The sequence below is a fragment of the Ambystoma mexicanum genome, chromosome 13, assembly GCF_040938575.1.
Source record: "Ambystoma mexicanum isolate Mex_15411 chromosome 13, UKY_AmexF1_1, whole genome shotgun sequence".
NCBI classification, from domain to species: domain Eukaryota; kingdom Metazoa; phylum Chordata; class Amphibia; order Caudata; family Ambystomatidae; genus Ambystoma; species Ambystoma mexicanum.
In genome coordinates, this window is record NC_090938.1 from 9360387 (window position 1) to 9382721 (window position 22335).

At 47.8% G+C, this 22335-nt stretch overlaps 1 protein-coding gene across 1 annotated transcript in view; it reads right to left on the minus strand.

Moving 5' to 3' along the window:
- The window catches only part of GNAI3 (G protein subunit alpha i3), a 257782-nt gene that overhangs the window by 148585 nt on the left and 86862 nt on the right, over positions 1-22335 (minus strand). The window lies entirely within an intron of this gene.

Genomic DNA, 22335 nt, shown 5'->3' on the forward strand with positions numbered 1-22335 from the left:
ACGACAGACCATAAGATATCATGGGAAATAGCAAGGAGACATCCAGACAACGATCACATACTCAGGCCCAGACGAAAGCCCTAAATTGCTCACCCACTCGTCCCGGACGTACCATACCCAAAACGGCAGACACATTTAGATAGAAAGTTTGAGAGGAGTCCGCCAGACCAGCACCCAAGGAGGAGAATAGACACCCAACCCACATTAATCTATCCATCGGCATTAGAGCACCTACAGAGCTAGAATAGAACAGCGAGGAGCAATCATAACACTTACAAAGCACGTTAGAACAGCACAGGGAGCACCCCACACAAACCAAAACTCTGCCAGACGTAGCCCATTTGCCCACCCCGATGAAATTGGGAGGATTGGCGAGTGCCACACTCGGACAGATTTCTGAACTTCTGTTAACCTTCATATAACCGACTAACAAACTCAGCATTTCTGCAGACATCTCACTCAAAATCTCACACAACCATCTCTCGCACAACAACCCGCATGCACTTCACAACACATAAGCAACACCAACAGCACATGAGGACTGACACCGATCCAATACTCACACCGAAGCTCAGCACCCAGTGTATACCGAGTTGAAGCTGCCAACAGAACACTTCTCACTATCGTACTCCCGCTTCACCTACTAACCCATCCCACATTCTCATTTGCAGATCCGCCAGAGCACCTGGGGACCAACTCCATTGGTGACGGTGCGCGGTACAAATACCTTTAACATTTAACTTATTACCAAACTGTTTCAGAATAGGTGATACAATATAGTCACTCTTAAAACAAAGCAGAGGAGAAAGCCAAGGCGCTGAATAGATCAGAATTGCAGATAGCAACAAAAAAAAAAAAAAACGACCACGCAGAATTTGACTGAAACGGTACGATTTATAACTAGATACAACCGACATTCAAACTTTACAAGATAAGCAAGAAACACTGGCCTTTACTCTATGGAGACTGACCAACACATTTTTAAGCAAACACCAATTGTTTACCTACACCAGGGTTACGACTCCAAGACCCATCTTAAACCCCTCATTTTAGCAAGTTAACCTGGATAAACCAAATAACCGTTCCAATTGACTACATTATTGGGTTTTTCAAACGTGGCAATTATTCTGTGTACCTATGCCTTGAATAGTAAAGAAGTAGTGATTCATCAACATGGGAACTTATCACATTTCATAAATTGCTGCACAAAATATGTCATTTCGGTTATAAAAGTCAATAAGAACAATAACGCTATCGCTATGCAAGTGCTACGCATTAGGGCGACCAGTAATCTGGGCAGAAAAAAACAATCCGAGGTACCTCAGCGTGTGAAGGATTTTGGGTACACGGCACGTATAGAGTTAGACACGCCTTTGCCGACGTCCCCTTTCGATCCTCGAAAGACAAGGTGCAATACTCTGGTTACCACTGGATGTTGGACCATATGTACAGCATGTGAATCTAAGCACATTAACAAACGTCAGAAAGGAACTGCCAGTTGTCTTGCACTGGACACTGTTGCATGCAGAGCAAAAGGAGGATACAAGTGCTCATATGTCAACTTTAGGCCAGAATTTTCAATGGTCTGAACTCGGATCATGAATTCAATGTCTTCCTGTAGGATACATATGCACAGGCAAAGTACAATGTCATTTCAGGAAACAGGAATCAAGCTCCCAAACTCCAATTCTGAAAGCTAATCCACAGCATGTGCAGCAAGTAATTATGGCAGACCGTACCGAAGTGTGATAATTGCCACTACTCAGCAGCGCTGCATTTGCACCAGTAGTGAAAGTTATGGTTTGTTCAAGGCAACACACACGCGTGAGGCACGCCAATGTAGAACTAGATATAGAAGAAATCTTATTTTCCTTTTACACATGGCATGAGTTTCGGCTTGACATACTAATACTCGGATATCAAACGTTGAACATTTTCAAATCTTCCATTTCTCAGCTGAAGAACTGCATCAATTCTTGTGCCACCTCCCTGGGTGGCAAGGACAGCAGCTGGAAGACAGTGCCAATGTAGTCCATTATCGTTGCAGATTCTGGATTCAAGCAGCCGGGCATATTAAGTCACTCCATGGCGACATTAATGTATCGATGTGTGACACTTCTAAGGATGTACATTACACCCTTCATAAATAGGTCAATGCATCTACAAGCAATTACATGGACGTCAGGGGCACTACACATGACGTCATTACGCTTACATTAACAGGTTCGTCATGGCGTCAGCCAACTTGCTGCATGGAACGCCAGTGAGAGGCCTGTCATGTCCGGGTCCTGTAGAAGGTAAGTACTGGCCTTTGGCTTCACCTGAGAATTTGAGCCAGATGTTGCAGAATACCTACCTGGCATCAACCCTTTGCATTTTTTGATCACTGAAGCGCTACCATCAGCAGAATTTTGCCACTACTTGCATATTGGTACAGGTTTTTACTTCTCAATTATCCAGCATTAGGACCATGGTCGCCTCCCCCAACTGGGTTTCACCTTTACTGGCCATTTATTTCAGATCTTCAGTGCTATGAAAACAGTTTAAAGAGAAACCAATCATTTTTCGGGCCATATAAATTGGGCAAGATATAGGACATTTATTACTCACCGTAATAGCATTTCGGATGATTTTTTCTGCTTAGATTCACATGCTGTGCATATAGTCCGACATCTAGTGCTAATCGGGAGCATTGCATCTCTCTTTTGTAGATCAAAAGGGAACAGCGACATGGGTGTGATTAACACTCACTAACGTGACGTGCAGTGTACCCAAAACCCCTCCTGCGTCGAGGTCCCTCTGGTTGCGTTTCATCTGCCGCGAGGGAGCTTTATAGTCAGCGTGCGCAAGCACAGAAGAGAGAAGTTGTAAGAGTTCCATGTTCCTTCTAGTCCATGAGGGGAGGAAGGGTGGGCGCATGTGAACCTAAGCAGAACAATCAGAAATGCTATTATGGTTAGAATCACATGGTGTGCGCATAGACAAACAAGCAGCACACAGAGATGATAGTGGGATGTGTGAAGGAACAGTAGCAAAGATGTCTTAGCAACGCTTGTCCCACCTGAGAATCAGACCTAAAACGAGTATCTAGGCAGTAGTGTTGTGTAAAGGTGTGTACAGAACTCCGGGTTGCTGCTTTGCAAATTGACTCGAGGAACATTTGCAATTAATGGTATGGTAGCCCCTGTGCCTCGAGTAGAGAGATCTCTTGGCAAGAGAGAAACAGTGTGATGTAGTTTATGATCCACTTTGAGATGGCTGATTTAGAGACAGGGTACTCTGCTCTACCAGCTGCCACTGAAAGGATGTACTGGTTTGCTTTCCTTGGTGGCTTTGTCTTTCAGATAGCAGACAACCACTCTCCTCACATCTAGTATGTGGAGGCTTCTTTCTGGCAAATTAGTGGGGTTCTGGAAAAAGGTGGGTAGTTCTATGGATTGGTTTACATGGAACTTTGAGATAAATTTAGGCGCAAAGCTTGGGTGTGTCCACAAAACCACCTTCTCATTGTGAATCATGACAAATGTGTCCTGAACTGAAAGGGCCTGCAGTTCACTAACTCTCCTTATAGAGGTGATTGCCACCAGGAAGGCAGTCTTGTGAGTGCTTGAAGGCTAGCCTTGTGCATTGGTACAAAGGGAGGCCCCATTAGGCTGGTAAGAAAAACATTCAGGTCCCACCCGGGAGTGAAGTTGGAAATAGCCCTTCCATTAATGCTTTAATTACTGGAACTTTCCACCACAAAACATTGTTCTGGGACGTGGTGCACACCGAAAGTGCAGCTAAGTGGACCTTTAGAGAATTGAAAGCCAGACTTGAATCCAACAGGTGGGTTAGGGACATGACACATTTTTTTAGGTGTGCATTCAATAGGATTGATGCCCTTGCCATTACACCAGATGACAAATCGCTTACATTTGCTGGAGTAGCAACACCTGGTTTTTGGGCTTCTGTGCTCGTCAGAGTTTGTCCATACATCTTTGAGGGAGTTCGAGGTGCCCGATGACCTCAGGAGCCAGGCTGCAAAGTTGAGAGTTTGAAAGCATGATGTAGCGTTTTCCCCCTGGCCTTGAGACAGCATGTTGTACGGGCACAGCAGCTTCCCAGGAGGGGAGACGGACATTGCCATGAGATGGGAGAACCAAGGCTGGTGGGCCCAGATCAGGGCCCCCAGAAACATCCTGACTGGCACTTAGTGCATCTTGTGCACTATTCTGATGATCAGGGGAATGGGGAGCGAAGACATTTCCCTGACCAGGTTATCCACAGAACGTTCTCCTTGGAGCGGTTCTGAGGGTAACTGGGTGCATAATCTGGGCATTGGGGGCTCTCCAGAGTGGCAAACAAGTCAACCTCCGGGAAACCCCAGTCGGCAAACACATCAAGTACAATATCCTCATGTAGTCACCACTCGTGCTCTACGGGTAGAGGGAAGTCTCTGCCGAGTATGTCCGCCAGAAGAAGGAACATTGTGTTTGAGAGCCCACTTCCATATTGGACAGCCCTAGAGAGTGAGATGGTTGTGTATTTGTTTGTGGTGCATGTGTGCCCTTGTCGCCGGGGTGTGAACTCTTCATAACAGAGCTAGAGGCCTGTCGGCCGGGGACAGGCATTGGGGAGCCTGATGGTTCAGTCGAAAGATTAATTGCTTCCAATTCGGAAGCATGGCTGCCGATGGATTCCTAGTCATCCAAAGCGACAGCACCAACGGGGGAATGCATAGCATTGGTCACCCATTTTTTAATCCGCCTCTCCAAATTTTTCAGTCGAAAGAGCTTGCAGGACTTGCATGAGCGCTCGTCGTGGTCTCGAGGCAGACACTGATTGCAACGGTGATGGGTGTCCTTACATGGAATGTTGCCGCTACACGATGGGCAAAATTTAAAGGGTGTCCTCTCCATAGCAAAGAGTCACGACAGCCAGACCAAATGGAGAAAAAGAAAAGGAAATGCATTCTTGAATAAGAATAAACCCAGGGCCCCACTTTCTCTACTGTAAGGGCCTGGCCGGAGGGTAGAGTCCTCACGGTTGCCAGTCGCCGAGCAGTCGATGTCTTTGGCGGCAGGAAGCCCACAAGGCATTTGTTACAAAGATTAGTCGGGAGATTAGGTGACCATAGGTCGTGGGACAAAGTAAGCAATATTAACTCTTGCGAGCTCCGCATAAGGCGACCAACTAGGTGGGTGGAAAAAAACTTATCTGAGGGACGTCGACGCATGAGGGACTTTAAGCACACTGCGTGTCATGTTAGGGATAGTGTTACAGTCACGCCCATGTCAACGTCCCCTTTCGATCTATGAAGGAAAGAAAGATGCAATACACCGTGATTACCACTAGATGTCAGATTGCATGCGCAGCATGTGATTCTAAGCAGATTCACAAGCATTTGAAATATACATATCCTCGACCGAGGTAACATGCACCTCCCCAATATCTAGCATTAACAATCGTGTCATAATGGTTAAATGGCCGACGGTGTGATAGAAATATATCAGCTAACTCAATACTGATCGCCTTCTATACAAATGCAAAGAAATGATGAATCACTTCGAAACTACAAATAATGTACCCCAACTCGGTAATATACAAGTAAGATGGACTTATGATTTCTAGTGGATTCTATTAACTAATGGTGAGTTAAACATCAGGAGGTCTCCAATCGGTTTGCTCTCTTTTCTCTCCCTCCTTCGCCCCATTCCTCTTCGATATTTCTTGCAACTTTGTTAATCGTTTAACACCCACTTTGGTTTGGTCATGTATCAAAAATATGTCCTTATCCAATTGCTGCATAATTGTTTTTATCTTTATCCGTTTTTGACCTTATATTGGTGATATTAACCACTGGATATGGACTTGAACAAATCATGGTATCACGTCAAATGTCGAATTAACCAGCCTTGAAGACCTGTGTGGATCGAAACAGGTCGGTGGTTACAAGTTATTTTTAATGTAGAAAACTATGGCAGAGGAGAGGCACAGAGCACCCCAGCCAAGATTCTCTATGCGGTAGCTAAGTTTAAACTCTCAGGAGGTGATGCGGGCTGGTTCTTCAGTACATTGTACCCCAAGCACCCACAAAGGAATGTCCACACTAGTCTTTATATAAATAAGGTTCACGTTATATACACAATAACAAACTTTGTATGCTGGCAATACTAGAATGGCAAATATATACAGGTCTATGTGGTACCACTCTTATCGATTCTTCTGCTTTGAAATGCAACCACAGCTAACAGCCCCACAATAGCATACGGATCAGATCCTAAGATAAACCAACAATAGACCACTGAAAGAATGCAAGTTAAATCAAGCAAAGGCAGAACAGTCTCCAGTCTACCCAGAGACCGTTCTGTGCGAGGATCCCCCCACCTGGGCAACCTTCAAATAAAGCGGATTGACATGCCTAGTCCAATTATGCAGCCAGGTTCCAAGAACCCAAAGTACCTGGTTTCCATGGAGCTCTCAATGAGTCGACAGGCCCTTCTCGAGTGCACTCCCTTTCAGGCAGGAGCCACGGGTCGCCGAGAGTCGATGAAGAAAAGGGGTGAACACTGCCACTCCGGTAGCAGCTTCGGTTCTTGTTGACGACCGGTCGAAAACGTCCTGCAAGCTGAGGTGTGCAGTGCACCTTGGCGACAAGTGTTCATTGCCGCAAGGAGTCTATGAAGAACTTGGCCCAGCAAGAGTGTCAAGTGGTCAGCGTCTCTGCAGTCTTTCGGGTGGCGGGAAACCCACCAGCGGATTCTCCTCGGTGGCCTGGACTTTCTCCAGTCAGGACGAAAGTGGTCGACGAGGATGAGCAAGTGAGTCCTTGTTTAAATGTTCTTCGGCAAAGGAGCAATGCGGCTGCAGTCGGCGATCGTCGACGGTGGTGGACTTCAATGTCCGGGCGCTTCTCTTTGCGATTCTGCGGCAGCCCCAGTCTCTGGTCGGCAGACTGGCGAGGGTCTGACAGTCGGGAAGCTTTGGCAAAGATCAGTTGGTGCACGATTGTCCATCATAGCTCGGGAAGAGGTATCCTAGACACGTCCTCTTGGATCAGTTCATTGAAGGCACAGCAGCTTTCAGATTAGTGAAGGACAGCAGCAGCGGCAGTTCTCCCAGTGGGTTTCAAGGTTAAGCATCAGTTTCAACTTCAGCTTCTGAACGATTTCCATCAGTGAGAGGCCCCCAGACATACAGTTGATCTCCCATTCACTCTGCTGGGTCACACTCAGGCAACCAATCATTCAGAAGGGCATTCAGGCAGGCAAGCAGCCAATCAGGCTCACAGTGCATTCAGGCCATTCTTCTCCATCCAGACACTTACAACATGGCATGTGGATTCGGACAAGTACCCAGCCATTCAACACTACACACTGCATTCATACCAGTTTCGGGCAGGGCTGTCTCAATCATTGTGTCGAACACCAGCTGCTAGACACCCATAACATGAAATGCGTATTCATTACACACTCCATTCACCCAGGTCCCACCCACAGGGTGTACCCACAACATACAGTCACTGGAAAGGCTCCAGCCAGTCTGTCCTGGACTTCCCACACTACCCTATATGGAACTTCCACCCAACAGCCAGTCAGGGAAAGGGAAAGAGTCGGGGGGCTTCATAGGACTTTGGGAATGCAAGGTAACAGGCAATAGGAAGCAAGGGGCCATGTTTCCCTATTAGGAATCCACTGATTCCAATGACAGGGCCTGGGCATCCCAAAATGGAGGATGTGCAGGGCACCTGTCAATTCAGCATGGAGCTACCACCAGCCCATACCCTGCTCTGTGGGACACAGGTGTCCAAAAGCATACACTACGAGCACAGGGTTGTACTCCCACCCCTGGGTGCCATAAGGGTATCCCAAGGGTCTGTTCACCAGACCAAAAAAAGATGAAGCGCCGCACCGCCAGGAGTCCCACATAGACTCCTGCACGGAACACAAGACAGACCATACATAAGGCAATATAAGGACAAGGATACGGAGGCCTTGTCCCTCCGATGCATTTCCAGCATCACACGGAGCACGCAGATCACAGAGGCTTTTTCCCCCTAGAAGAGAACGGGTGCCTCCAATGTGAAGCAAGCTCATACAGTAGATAAACATAGCAGACACTATTTACCAACAGCCTTTCCTAGCACTGTAAACTACAGGCCCAGCTCAGTGGTGCACAATGCATAGACCCAGAGGGCGAGACACTGTCAGTGTACATAGACCCAGAGGGCGAGACACTGACTGTCAGTGTACATAGACCCAGAGGGCGAGACACTGACTGTCAGTGTACATAGACCCAGAGGGCGAGACACTGACATTCAGTGTACATAGACCCAGAGGGCGAGACACTGACATTCAGTGTACATAGACCCAGAGGGCGAGACACTGACATTCAGTGTACATAGACCCAGAGGGCGAGACACTGACATTCAGTGTACATAGACCCAGAGGGCGAGACACTGACATTCAGTGTACAGCCTGGTTTCACATACAGTTAACGGGCTCACAACATCCAAATCATTCACATATGTGGGATGCAAACCCCGGCTTATTTATATCAATGTGGGTACACAAGAGGACCACTCAAATCAGGGCATCAGGTGAATAATTGTGGTCAAGGCACAGAATATGTGAGGCGTGCAAAATGGTGAATATTCATTGTAGTGTGAATCATGGAGCGTTACACTTGCATCTTGACTGTCTATTGGCCTAATCTGATTTTATTTTAACACATATTCAGCATTTGCCACGCAAGACTGGATTGTGCTCACCTTTATTCTACGTGGATAAATGGTTAGGTCTGTGCTAGGAGCTTAAAGTGAACTGGAACGTTAATCTCCAAATTTGATATCAATGCAGTCAAGTTCAATATTGCCCCAAAGACCAATTTCATTCTTCACATCTAATTTGGAAACACCAAATGCGGTGGTTAAAATCTTATACGATAACTGAGCTCATTGCCTACGCAACTAAGCTTAGGACACCGGCATATTTGACATTTGTAAATGTCAGCACTTGTCTACAGGCGCGTTATAAATGCCATATCATATCTATACATATATCAGCAGGTGAGGTTTTAATCTTCTACTCTAGAAAGGGATCCAAGAACAGCATTCTCTAAACAAGGACCACAATCTCTTTCCGACATTACGCAGGACAAGATCAGAGCATCCCAAGCTCTGCAGCCAAGAGACTCAAGAATGTACAACTGGCTATCTGGCTCTCAGAATTCTACATGCCTCTTACTAGCCGCACAGAATATCTGATCAGCCGAACGCCAGCTTGGGACCGCACAACCTATTCCCCCCCCCAGCCCACCCCTGCCCTCAGCACCTAGAGCCCACATGAAGGGCTTGCAAAGTTTGGCTCTCCAGAACGTTTGCACTGCAACTCCCATCAGCCCTAGCCATCATTGTTAATCATGAAGATCATAGGTGTTGTAGCCAAAAATGCCTTGATAGCTACATGTTGCAGACCCCTAAAATAATTGCCATATTACCACCATCTTTCCATAAACAGCCTTCAAGTGATGAACTGCACAATCAACCGCCAAAACTGCACTATACGCTTTCAATATCATCCGATCATAAATAGTCTGCCAGCGATGAGGCACACAATCACAGCCCCACTGAAGGAACGATGTAGATTTCATCTTTGCATAAATAAGGAATACCCACATATTTACCTTAGGCTATAAACTTGTCACCTCACAGGCCCGTCTATCCAACACCCCTGCCTCGTCTTACCAACATGCACTCTTTACACGTCTGACTCTTGGACTAGGCCGTGTAGTGCTCTGATTTGGCAGTCCCAGAATTAGCATTCCAGAATGTACTGAGGTGCAATAAATGAGCATTGCCATGATACGCAGCCATTGTCCGGGATTGGCAGCGCACGCCCTTAATCCCCTCATGGACCCAGCACTACATATGTTTTATCTGATACTATGCCACGGGTGCCTTAGCACCACAAGCAGTATTTTACCACAGGATATACATTGTTGATTTGCCTCTCGTTAAAACGGAGCCCAGAAATTCTGAACTAACACCAAACATTCACTGCCTGCAGCATTCCCTTGCTCTCTATGCAATCTCTTTTCTTGCTGTCCCACCCCATTATATTATCCTTTTCTTGGGGGTCTTTCTTCCAACAAAGGTCTGGTTTCCCCAGTTGGGGGCAAAGCCCAGCATTTTGTTGACAAGGATTGTCACTTTGAAATGACCAATATTGAATTGCCTCAAATCAAAAGCATATTAACTGAATATAACCAATGTGAGCATGTGGGACTGGAACAGTTCTTTCACGGGCCCATACTGGTCACACAGTCAGGACCCAGCTTATCTGCCTTGCCGCATAGAGCAAGGTTTCCATATTCAAGTACCTGCCTTATGGACATGTGGATACAGTCTGCGGCTGACGGAACATGAGTAGAGCCTGCTCCCCAGGGGTCGACAGCCTATCAGATATGCCCCTCACCCCAAGAACATCATGTAAACATTTTGAAGAGAAACGCAGCTTTCCCCTAGACAAGTGGTGTTGCAAAATGCATCTCAGAAAACAAGCCTGCTCAGTTACTAGGAAGAACGAATCCCGTTGACCCAGGCCACGTGACCAATACATGACGTCCTCAAATGTTTAACATGTCGAAGACGTGTCCAACACTAGAAGGAAACGATCATCAGGGACTAAATAGAGTGGACACCGTAAGAGCAAGAGTACCTCGCATGAAAGCCTTCATCAACAGAACAGTTGTGCCAGCAAAACACTAAAGCCTCTTTTCTTGCCCCGACGGTGGCAAGCAAAGCACATTGTTAATGCTAAAACTACAGCTTGAGGACACCCTAGCGTTGCGGCATGGTCTGTAAAGCAGAGAGAAACTAGCCTGAGCCCGGCTGACATTCTATGCCAGTCAGGGGTAGAGAGTAGATCTGCTTGTGTTCAGCCCGGATTAGAGTTACAAGAATTGATAAAAACCCACGAGTGTCAGGGCTGCTTGTTTCCAGCTACCCGGGGTAACTGCACTCTCAAGTTCAAGGTCCCGGTTGCATGGACAGCACAGGTGTTACAAGTCTGGCCTCTTTAGGGAAAGGGGCTGTGGGTATGCCCTTGAGGTGGTACCTGGGTGAATGGAGTGTCACCAAAATGCATTTCATGTTATGGGTGTCTGGATTCTGGTATGTGACAGACTGAGGCAGCCCTGCCCAAAACTGGCATGAATGCTGTGTGGAGTGCTGAATGGCTGGGTGCTTGTCCCAATCCATATTCCTTGTTGTAGAGTGTCTGGATGGAGAAGAATGGCCTGAATGCACTAGGAGGCGGATTGGCTGCCAGTCGGCATGAATGCATGCCCTTCTGAATGATTGGTTGCCCAAGTGTGACCCCACAGAGATAATGAGACCAAATAGTATATCTGGGACCTCTCACTGATGGAAGTTGTTCAGAAGCTGAAGTCGATACATGATGCTTACTCTCGAAGCCGATCCGGAAGGTGGTGAACCGCTGTTCCCTTCAACGCAATCTGAAAGCTGCTGTGCCTTCAAGAACCTGATCCAAGAGAGGGCCTGGCTAGGAGACCTCTTCCTGAGCTACGAGGGACCATCGTGTACCAGCTGATCTTCACCAAAGCTCCCTGGAAGTCAAATCCTCAAAAGGCTGCAGACGGGAGAAGAGGACCGCCGCGGAATCCAAAGAGAAGCACCCGGACAATCCGTCCGACCAACCAACCAGGGTTTGCAGATTTGTTATAACCGCTGTAGGCCAATCGAGCCGTGTTGCCCAGAAGCAGGGACAGCTTAACACCATGCCGCCAATGACCAGAGCCGCAACGCTCCTCTGCCTAAGAACACTTTGAAACAAGGTCTCCCTCGGTCATCACAGACGACTGCCTTTTCTCACAGGAGAAAGTCAAGGCCGCCGACAAACTGAGGAGAATCCACCAGTGGGTTTTCCGCCACCCGAAGACCACAAAGGCGCTGTCGACCCGACACCCTTGCTGGGCCAAAGTTCTTCAGTGAATCTTTGCAGCAACAAACTATCATCATCGAGGTGCACTGCACCCCTCATCTACGCAGGACGTCCACAACTGATCAACCAGCACCGCCAGGACCGAAGCTGCTGACTCAATGCCTTTGTTCACCTTTTCTTCGAGGGATCTCGTTGATCCGTGGCGCTTGCCCTAAATGGAGTCACTCAAGAAGGATCTGTCGATGACCCGACGTCGAACTCTGCTAAACCAGGTACATTGGGGTGCTAGAACCTTTATAGAAGGAAATAAGACTAATCGACAATATATGGACTGGCTTGTCAATCTACTTTATTTTACAGGTTGCCCTGGATGGTGGTTTGGAGGGGGATCTGTGCCTGGTGGTAAGGGGCAGTATTCTGCCAATTCCTTCACCAACTTGTTTCCCCTCCTTGAATCTATGGTTGGTTCACTTTATTAATTGATTTGCATGCCATTTGAAACTCTACAGTTGATGCATTTTATTGGAATCTAAGAAGTAATTGTGGTACCACATTGAGACTGTATACATTTACCATGTTAGAATTACCAGAGCACAAAGTGCGTTATTGTGTGTACATAAGCAAAGCCTTATTTATATAAATAACTTTTCACCAACAGTGTGTGGACATTCCTTTGTGGGTGCTTAGGGACTATACTACTTAAGAACCAGCCTGCATCACCTCCTGAGAGCTTAAGCCTGGATTGCTCATCCATAGCTACCGAATACAGAATCTTGGCGGGGGTGCTCTGTGCCTCTACTCTGTCATATAGAGGACAGAAGTACAGATAACACCCCCCCCTCCAGTCTTTACATTCCCCAACAAAATATCCCTTCAATATTATTGCACTACACAGCAGCCAAAGTCTATCTACATAAGAAATTACACTAACAGGGAGGGGCAGGTCAGAATTGTTCTCAAGAGAGAAGGGGGGGGAGGGGTGCGCTTAAAGACCCTGAACACAGTACTTGGGAAAACCTCCCTATTACGAACGCTCCAGCCATTCTACTCAATGCAAACCACACTATTTAGGTACTAGCCACATAAACATTAACAAGTTACAAGTAATTCAGAATAATGCCATCAGGGCAGCCCTCAACATCCCCAAGAAGTCGAATATTTGAGACTAGACGCAATCTGCACTGGCTCCCGGTAGATCATAGAATCTCTCTCTAAACCCTTGCCCTAACACAAAGTCAGGGCCAACCTCGCTCCAGCCTACCTTACTAACCAATTCACTTTGCATACGTCCTCAAGTCCACCTAGAGCGGCTCAAGCAAACACAATGTCCATACCGAGATTCAAACTCGGTAACTCGGGAGGAGCTAGCTTCCCTGTACAGGCATCAAAGCTATGGAACACACTCCCTGCTTCCCTCAGATCAGAACTCTCCTTCCACTTATTCAAGCGTAACACGAAGCGCTGGCTTCAGGATTTAGATACGACAGTTTAACTTCCTTGATCTTAGACGTGTCGTGAGCCCTACTGTATTTATTGTAAATACTGTATTATATTTTTTAACTGTATCTTCCATTGTTTACTGTATGTAACTGCAACATGTATGTATCTGTAACACGTATGTATCTCCTCATCTACTGTATGTAACTAACGTTCTGCAACCAGATTTAAATTGATGCGGCCATATGCCCATGGGCCTGGCTGCGCTTTATAAATAAAATACAAATACACTGCTTTTCCAGGATACCTGCAGCATTTTAATATTTCAATGTATTGCTGCGAAGGTCCGACAATGCCACGTTCCAAGTTTAGCAGTTTCCACATTCTTAACCTCCAGTGTGGAAGCGGTTCACTGGCGCCTTTCTACAATATGTAGATGTGTACAAGGGTAACCAGCTATTACACTGCAGGAAAAATAGAGACAATAACTAAAGTGGTAAAAATACCAAAATGCAAAAATTGAGAGGGTCAAATACAGTGCCAGGATGGAAAACTATCACCAATGAAGTATTGATTGTTTGGGTAAAGTGTTGGGGGATGAGTGGGGCAGGGGAGAAAGGACTTCAGCAAAAAACAAAAAAACGTATAAAGCGGTGGACGAAAAAGAGGTAAGACTGCTACTAGTGGCCCAAGGGGGTGAGGGTAGGGGAGGGGTGGGGGCAGGGGGGTCTTAACGCATAAAGGGTATTAGCGCATAAAGGGTATTAGCAAGGCAAAATTAGGCAGAAACTAATATGGTAAACGTGAAAAGACACTTAAAAAGCACAAAACCAGGATTGTAATACTTAATAAAAAGGTCCACAAATTGGCAGTCAAACTCTAGACACTGTAGATATACATCTGCATGTAGAGAATATGGCCGAGTTAACAGGTATGTTATTTGGTTTGACGTTAGTGTCTTTATAAATGCAGTTAGATGGTTTGCCAGCAAAAACCTGGAACAACCTCAAGAAAGAAATAAACACCAAAGACCACCAAAAATTTGGAAAACTTCTCAATTTCAATACCTCAGAACCATACTGAAACAATCAAACAGGAAACACAAAAGAACAGACTGACAGAATATATATGACGGCACAGACAACACCTAAGACCGACTAAGGGAAATTCCGACAAGAACAAGAAACAGAACACGAGCGACAACCCCATAAGGACAGAACAGTAACAAACATACCCAACACAAAGGCACTACCACCAACCTTACCCACTCAGAAAGGGCGTAGGGTACAGGCGCAGGTCGCAAATAACGATCCGAAAGAACTAGGTTGCAGCAGCGACAATCTGGGATATATGGGGTGGCCAAATACAAAGATAGAAACAAAAACAAAACAATTGCTGGCTTAGCATAATGACAGATGAGATAGCCTTATACTGAAACTTAAGACAACCTTCCCTAAAAACCAAGAGAAACAATAGTGTACATTTCTCCTAGCAAGGCTACTAACCTATCCCACACAACTTCTAAAAACCTCACCACTCCTCACACACCGATTTACACTCTAACCAAACACAACCACACCTCTTAAAACTGCAGCAACCCACATGTACTTCACCACACCACAACAAACAGACAGACTCCCAAACAGCACACGACGGACTCAGAACCGAATACCAGACCAATAAGCTCGGCGAATGGCGTTAACCGAACTGAAGCCGCCAACAATACTCCACAGCTCCCTTGCTCTTCTCCAAACTTTGTCCTACTAACACGCCCTAACGTACCTCCGCATTTTGTTTAAAGATCCGCCAGAGCGCCAGGGGACCACTCCAGTGCCGTTAATGTTAAGATATGTGTACCATGCACTAACTGCAATAAAAAAAAACTAAAAAAAAAACTCAACCACTACAATACCCAAGATTCAGAGTAACGTCAGCATGCCTGGAGAGCGTTGATCGTTTGCTCAAACGCTTTTTAGTACACATAGCACCTGATGCACTTTCATCTGAATTGCAGCATCTGCAGCAAAGAGATACCCTAGCATTGTAGAATGTAAAATGTAAAATGGATGCACACTTCCCATGTGACTGGGCTTGCGTTCCAACAAGTGCTGCCACTTTTGTTTGGTTTCTCTACATTTAGTGGTGGCAAGTCAAGCACTACAGACTATCAGCGCTGCAGGTGTTTGGGCCTCCAGAAAGCAGTCCTCCCTGGGCCCTACTGGCATCCTTTTGTTAATGTTTTGATTCCCCTCCACCACCGATTGCACTCTCCTGCCCCGACCTACTCCGGCAAATCATTCCTTGTTCTCCCCTCCCTCCACCTGCCTCCCATGTCATTCAAAACCTACTTACAGCACACATCCAGGGCATCCCCTGTGGTGAAGGACCCGAGGTAAAGGACAGCAGCTCCTGAAGTAGCTCCAGACCATCTTAGCTATTGGTGCCTACAGCTGTCAACCAGCATCGAGCGACAAAATCGGGGACCCGAACACTAAGGGATCAACTAATACTGCTCGTTTGTAAAGTATCCCATTGAAAACCATTCTAACCCCAACTGTTGAGCCTTGTCTCAGTTAGGTAAAGGCCATAGCCAAATACTGCCTCTACGTAGTTTGTGCCCAGATAGCCATATTTTGACTAGAGAACCTTGATCCCGCAGCATATATTGTTCTAAGATTAACTATCTGAACCAGCAATATATTGCACTCCTACTGCCTTTGGTCAAACATTGCTTTCAGTAGAATGTGCCCCCAGCCACATTGGCCACACGGTGCCAGATAACCTTAATGTGACAGATAGCAACCTTTCACATCTAGCCTGATTGTCCAGAATAACCTGATGGACAAACAGCAGATTAACATGGGCCAGATTGTGCCAGCTAGCACTCAGGAACTTCAAACTTAGACTTTCCGATTAATGCCCGCTTTTCGTTACTGTTATTGCATCTACTGCTGTGCCCCAGTGTTAGACCTTTCTCCCTCTATCCAGGTGTCCCAATTCTAGTTGCTACTACGGCTTTCACTGTTATTGCAGTGATTGTTATGCCCCCTAGTTTTCGACCCCTTTCTCTATCCAGATGTCCCAAATCTAGGCGCCGCTACTGCATCTACTACTAACCTCTCCCGATTTACCACAGGTCCAACCCACACTGGTGGTCACACCATTGATGCAATCTTCAGCACCTAGGACCTCGTCTCTGTATCTAGTACCAAACCCTTCCTCTGTCCACACCACCCCCTCCACCCATACTCTCCCTACCTTCACTCAGGATCACATGTACTCCCTGCTACAGTCTCCCAGCACTGCCGACCTCAGCTAGACCCTTAACCTCCAAATCCTTGGACTCCTGCCTTAAAGAGTCACTACTTCCTCTCACCCCCTGCAGCCTCTCGCAAAGGACCGCCCGCCAAATGGTTCACGCCCCACCTGAAGACCTTCAAAATCCAAAATAACTTGAGCACAAATAGCTAACATCTAAAACCCCTCAGCAGATCTATATTCGCCATCCACCATCGTAATTAGAAATCAGAAAGGTCAAAAAGGCATATTATAATAAATGAATCCTGAATTCTAGCAGCATCAGCAGCAAAGGGCTCCACAGGATCAGCTCTACACGTGTGAAACCCACCTGCACTACTGCCCAGTCCACACAAACACTCTGTGACTCCCTCCCGCTACATTTCTACAACACATCACTAGACAAGATGGCAACCCTCAATATCAAACTTTCCACCCTCCCCCCCGCCCCTTCCTATTCCACTGCTCAGACTCCCGCAATGCCATCCTTTGACTCTTTCAACCCCACCTCAAGAGACTAGTTCCTTCATCTACTATCCCGCAGCAGACCCTCCGGATCTCCCTCCCCCCCCCCTTTACCTCTGTCCCGCCTCTTCTGAAAGAACTACTCTCCTCGACTTGTGCAGGCGAACAAGCAAGGTCCATACTAAATTACTCTCTCACCGCGGGCATCTTTCTACATGACATTTAAAATAGTGCATGTGAAACCGGGTCTAAAAAAGGAATCCATCTACTCCCTTGACCCCAAGAATTACAGGCCAATCTCCGACCCGATTCCTGGCAAAACTTGCAAGGGAGAATTCTCATTTCTGTGCCAGTTCCCTTCAACCTTAGAGACCCCCAGTTCTTTTGCTGGACTTGGCCTCTCTCTCGAATATGTGTTTTAACCTGACTTGGATTATGCGTTTTCTTTGTTTTTTGGAGTCTGATACTCCATAGGCATCTACGTTTTGTATGGGGACACAGCACCTTTAGTGCAGCGTCAGAGAAATCCTTTAGTTTTCTCATAAGGTTTGAATACCTTTTCTTGTGTGAACTACCGTTCCCAAGAAAAGTGAAGTGAAATTGACTTTACTTACCCCACCATCTTATGTGGGGTGCTGGAGGTTACACTTAGTAGCCCCTTTTCCTACCTAGTCATGTAACATTTTTTGTTACCCACACTACTTAAATGGCTGCTGGCAGTGGTTAAATTTTACCAACATTGTGCTTTTCTACCACAAGCTGAATCCTCAGCTGCAGCATAGCACCCATGGGTGACTATTTTGTCAAACTGGCCCAGATCGTCTTTTTGGCATGTTCTGTTTGCGAGGTCTTTACTCCTCACGCCAAGCCAGGACTGAGCCCTTTGTTAGTTTTGCCTTTGGCGGGCTTCAGTACTGAAACCTGCCTCTGGTTCCAGTGTGTCTGGAAGGGCAAGACGTGAGGTAGGTTCCCGAAACTCCTGTCTTGTCTTGTCTTGTCTTGAGGCATGCCTGAATACACCCAGGCTGGATTGGCTAGCTGGCTGTCCTTGCAGGACAGCCACCCTGCTGTGCAAGTGACAGCTAGGCTGTGCATGAATGGGAGAAACCTGCTTAAAAAGGAAAGGGTTGAGGTGGCCACCAGGGGGCGCAGGATGACCTACATCCCTGCGTGAGCTCCGTCTTCACAGGGCCGTGATGTGAGTTTATGAGTTTAGGCCCCACATCACGGCCCCTGCCCCCACTGAACAGAACGGAGAAGTGTGTCGGAAGATACACCACCCCCCCCCCCCACCCCCCATCACAGAGAAAAATCCGAAGAAAATTAGACGTGGGAACCCAATGAAAACACCGACAGAAGTTTCCAGCGCGAGGGGAAACTAAAGAGAAAGTGGAACGCAAACTATGCAAACCACAGACCCCAAGACAGGCCTCCAGTTCATACTTGCGGAGGTGCGTTGGGACCTGCTACCTCCCCAGCGCCCTATCCCGGATGCATCACACTGAGGCGTGGGTTCCCCGGACCCGAGGAGCACACGTCTGATCGGTGGGAGCCCCTCTCCTACGTGCTTTTTCTCCTGAGGAATTGCCCTGAGCCCTGTTGGAGTGCGTTGTGCCCCCCCCCCCACACAGAAGCGAGTGGCGCTTCTGCGGCCGCTCACACTGCGCACAGATCCCAGCCCCTGCAACTTGAAGGGAACAGGCTCCCGGGGTGCCGCGGTGTCGGCTGCCCCCCCCGCCCACTGAACAGTGAGCCTGAACTACTTGCCCGACAGGGAAGGTGGGACACCGGGGCACAAGTATACCGTGCTGCTCCTGGCCTGCCCAGTCACCTGAGTGGAGGCCGTGTCAGTGCCATCCCTGAAGGAGCATCACAACATGGGAAGGGAGAGAGTTCATCTCGCCCCTCCACACTTACAACACGGCACAAAGAGTACACCTGGAACGCATTGCAGAGAGGCTTATCGCAAGCCTTTAAATTACTGCGTGTCTACGCTGGAAAGCCTCCTTCCCTCATCACCGATTCCCCTTCACGTTGTGTGATATCTGTAGAGTGCACACTGTGCCCTCCAGCACAACATTACTCCGCAAGGTACAAAAAAGCCTCTCCGCCCATGTAGAGTCTCTCACACCCACCCCTAGGAAGCCCCCAGGACCCTTACACGCTATAACATGCAACTGGGCTCCTAGCTGAATCACGACATCAAGGGATGGAGGGAGAAGAGCGATGAACAAGTCCACTGTACAAGGCAGCGTACGGGCAAAAAGTGCAGACCAGTGAGACTGCTGGGGAAGTGCACCCCCAAATCCGCGACATTCTTCGGAGCGCAGACTACCAAGTGAATCTCCCTGGCGCTTCACTAATCTAATGACTATCCGGGCCGCCTTGTCTAAGTGATTCTACACTGCCGTATAGAGGGTAAGGCCCCCCCGAGTCAGGGGCGTGTGCCTCCTCTACACACAAGGACCACAGGCAGAGAAACTCTTGGAAGCCCGGGAAGACCCACATAGCAGTGGAAGGGCAACCTGCCCCCGCCCCCCCCCCAATACCCTGAACGGACTCAGGTGCGCCCCTGCTAGCCCTACATCGTAACAAGCAGCACCAGTGTCGAGACCTGTGAGGGGTCCTTCTCCAAACTTCGGTGACGCCACCGGACCCAAATCAGCAGCGCTGTCCGGACTGTGGAGCACGAAGTGAAGCATCCAGGCACCCCCTCAGTCCTACTACACTGCTGTGGAGATCTGAGCATTCTGCCTTCCTTGATTCCACACCCCTGCATCGCCGTGTACAGGGTAGGGCCCCCGAATCAGGGGTGTGTGCCTCCCCTACATTGAAAATCATCCTATGCAGGCGCAAAAAAAGCTTGCCAAATACGCTTACGTCACACATACCCTGGCCCCTCAGCAGACAATGGCAACAGGTGTCACCGGAGCGGAGGCCGCTGCCACCAAGGGGGACATCGCAGCACTGTCCGAGATAAAAACTCTGGGAACCAATCTGGGAGGCAAGATCGATAACATCACCCAAAGAATGGACCATTTTGAGGAGAGACTGGAGGGTGTCGAGAACAATCAGGCGTCCATTGATACCCTTGAAACCCAAATGGACACGAGACTACGCAACATTGAGCGGCGAGAAGATGAGATACGATTGAAAATTGATGATTTGGAAAATAGGGAAAGTTATAACCTTCGGTTTTTTGGTATCCCGGAATCCGAGGGAGAAACTGAAGATTCACTCAAGGAAACTATCCATAGCATCATTTAGATCCTAATGGCGGACAAAGAGATAGATGAGCCCAAGACCGTACAGATCCACAGGGCAGGCGGGCCCCCCGGTGGCCCGCGCTCTGTTCTTGCAAAATTCCATCGATACCAAGACAGAAATAGGATCCTGTTGAGGGCCAGATCTGGGGACTCTTACATTGGGCGGTGCCTCCATCACTATTTTCCAGGATCTAGCATCGCTCACGTTGGCTCTTAGACGCCTTTGCAGCCCCCTGACCAAGTGGCTTAAGGAGAGGGGCACGAGGTACAGGTGGGGATACCCTTTCTTCCTCACATTGGAACACAATGGCACGAAAATTATCCTGCGCTCCGAAGGAGAGATCAAAGAATGTATGGCGGATCTTCTTGGGACAGCCCCTAGAGGTGATGAGGGAGGCAAGACTAAGCAGGCCGAACCACAATGGGAACTCCAGGGTCCCAGGAGAAAGTGAATGGTTCCAGAAAATTCAGGCACCCAAATACGCCTGAGCAAGAGAAAGGAGGATCAACAGTTTGACTTCGGCGAACTAACGTATGGAATCTTATGAAAGGAACTGTTCGGACTCAAACCTTTGGCCAGCACAGAATGACGTGATCATCGTAGACATGACAGCGCCCGGCAGTAACGACCCCCCCTGAAGTAAGGGGGGACACGAATGCTTGAAGAAGAGACCGGGCGATTCACGTATAGTTATACCTCTGACTTTCTTTGTTCTTGAGGTTATTGTTGAAATAAATGGAGTTGGGGAGGAACGGGTAGTGGGGGCTCAACAATATGTGATGAAGGTATAGTTTAACGGGACCGAGGCGCTACGGTCCCCAACTGGTGGTCCGGTACTGGACTGAACTTTTCCAACACGTCTGAGTCGGACGCTGTCAAAATGCTGGAGACAGCACATCTCCGGTCCCCGGGTACGGCAGGGACTCAGGAAGGGGAGGAATGGGGGTGGGGGAGGAGAGGGAGGGATATGCAAGACAAGGGGGAAGGTGGAACGGTTACAGAACTTTTACTCGCTGCCGAGATGGGAAAAAAACTAATATTGGTTGTGGGCTCGGAACGCAAGGTATGGCAAAGCATTGCTGTGAATATCGTACTGTCATATACCGATGGCCACCTCTGACGGGAACATACAAGGCCTCTTGAAAGTCGGGTCGCTCAATGTCAAAGGCCTTAACTCACCCTCTAAGAGGTCGCTAGTGCTACGGGAAGTCCGAAGGACTAATATTGATGTCCTACTCTTACAGGAAACAAGATATATGAAGGGGGAAGAGAGGCCCATTCTGAGGAAACGTTTCGGCATGGAGTTTTGGGGTTCGGGAGCATTGCGTAAAGGGGGAGTGGGAATCCTTATCCGAAAGGGACTTGATTTTCTTGTCTCCAAGACCTGGTCAAATGCAGAAGGGCCAGCCTTACTAGTTGTGGGGACTATTGGGAAGGTAGAAGTAATGATTGCCACAATCTACTCCCCCAATGTAGGACAGCTCCAATTCCGCTCTAAAACCGTCCCCAAAATAATGTTGGAGGCCACCGGCCACCTTATATTAGGCGGGGACTTCAACTTGTGGGCAGACCACGACCTTGACCGGAAAGAGTTGAAGCCCCTGTGAGAGGGGGAACGCAGTGATTTTGTGCACATGATGCAGATATACGCGCTGGTAGACACATGGAGGTCGATGCATCCTGATGAGGGTATACATTTTACCCACCCCCACACAATACTTTCACCCAAATAGATTACATTTACCTTTCACAAGAGCTGAACGACACCACCACACATTCGGGGATTACTCCAATTACATGGTCCGACCAGGATATGGTCACAGTTGATATACAATGGGAACATCTACCAATTAAGGGCGGGAAGTGGAGATGTAATGAGGCCCTGTGGAGAGATTTTGTTTTCAGAGAAGAGCTTGAAATAGAG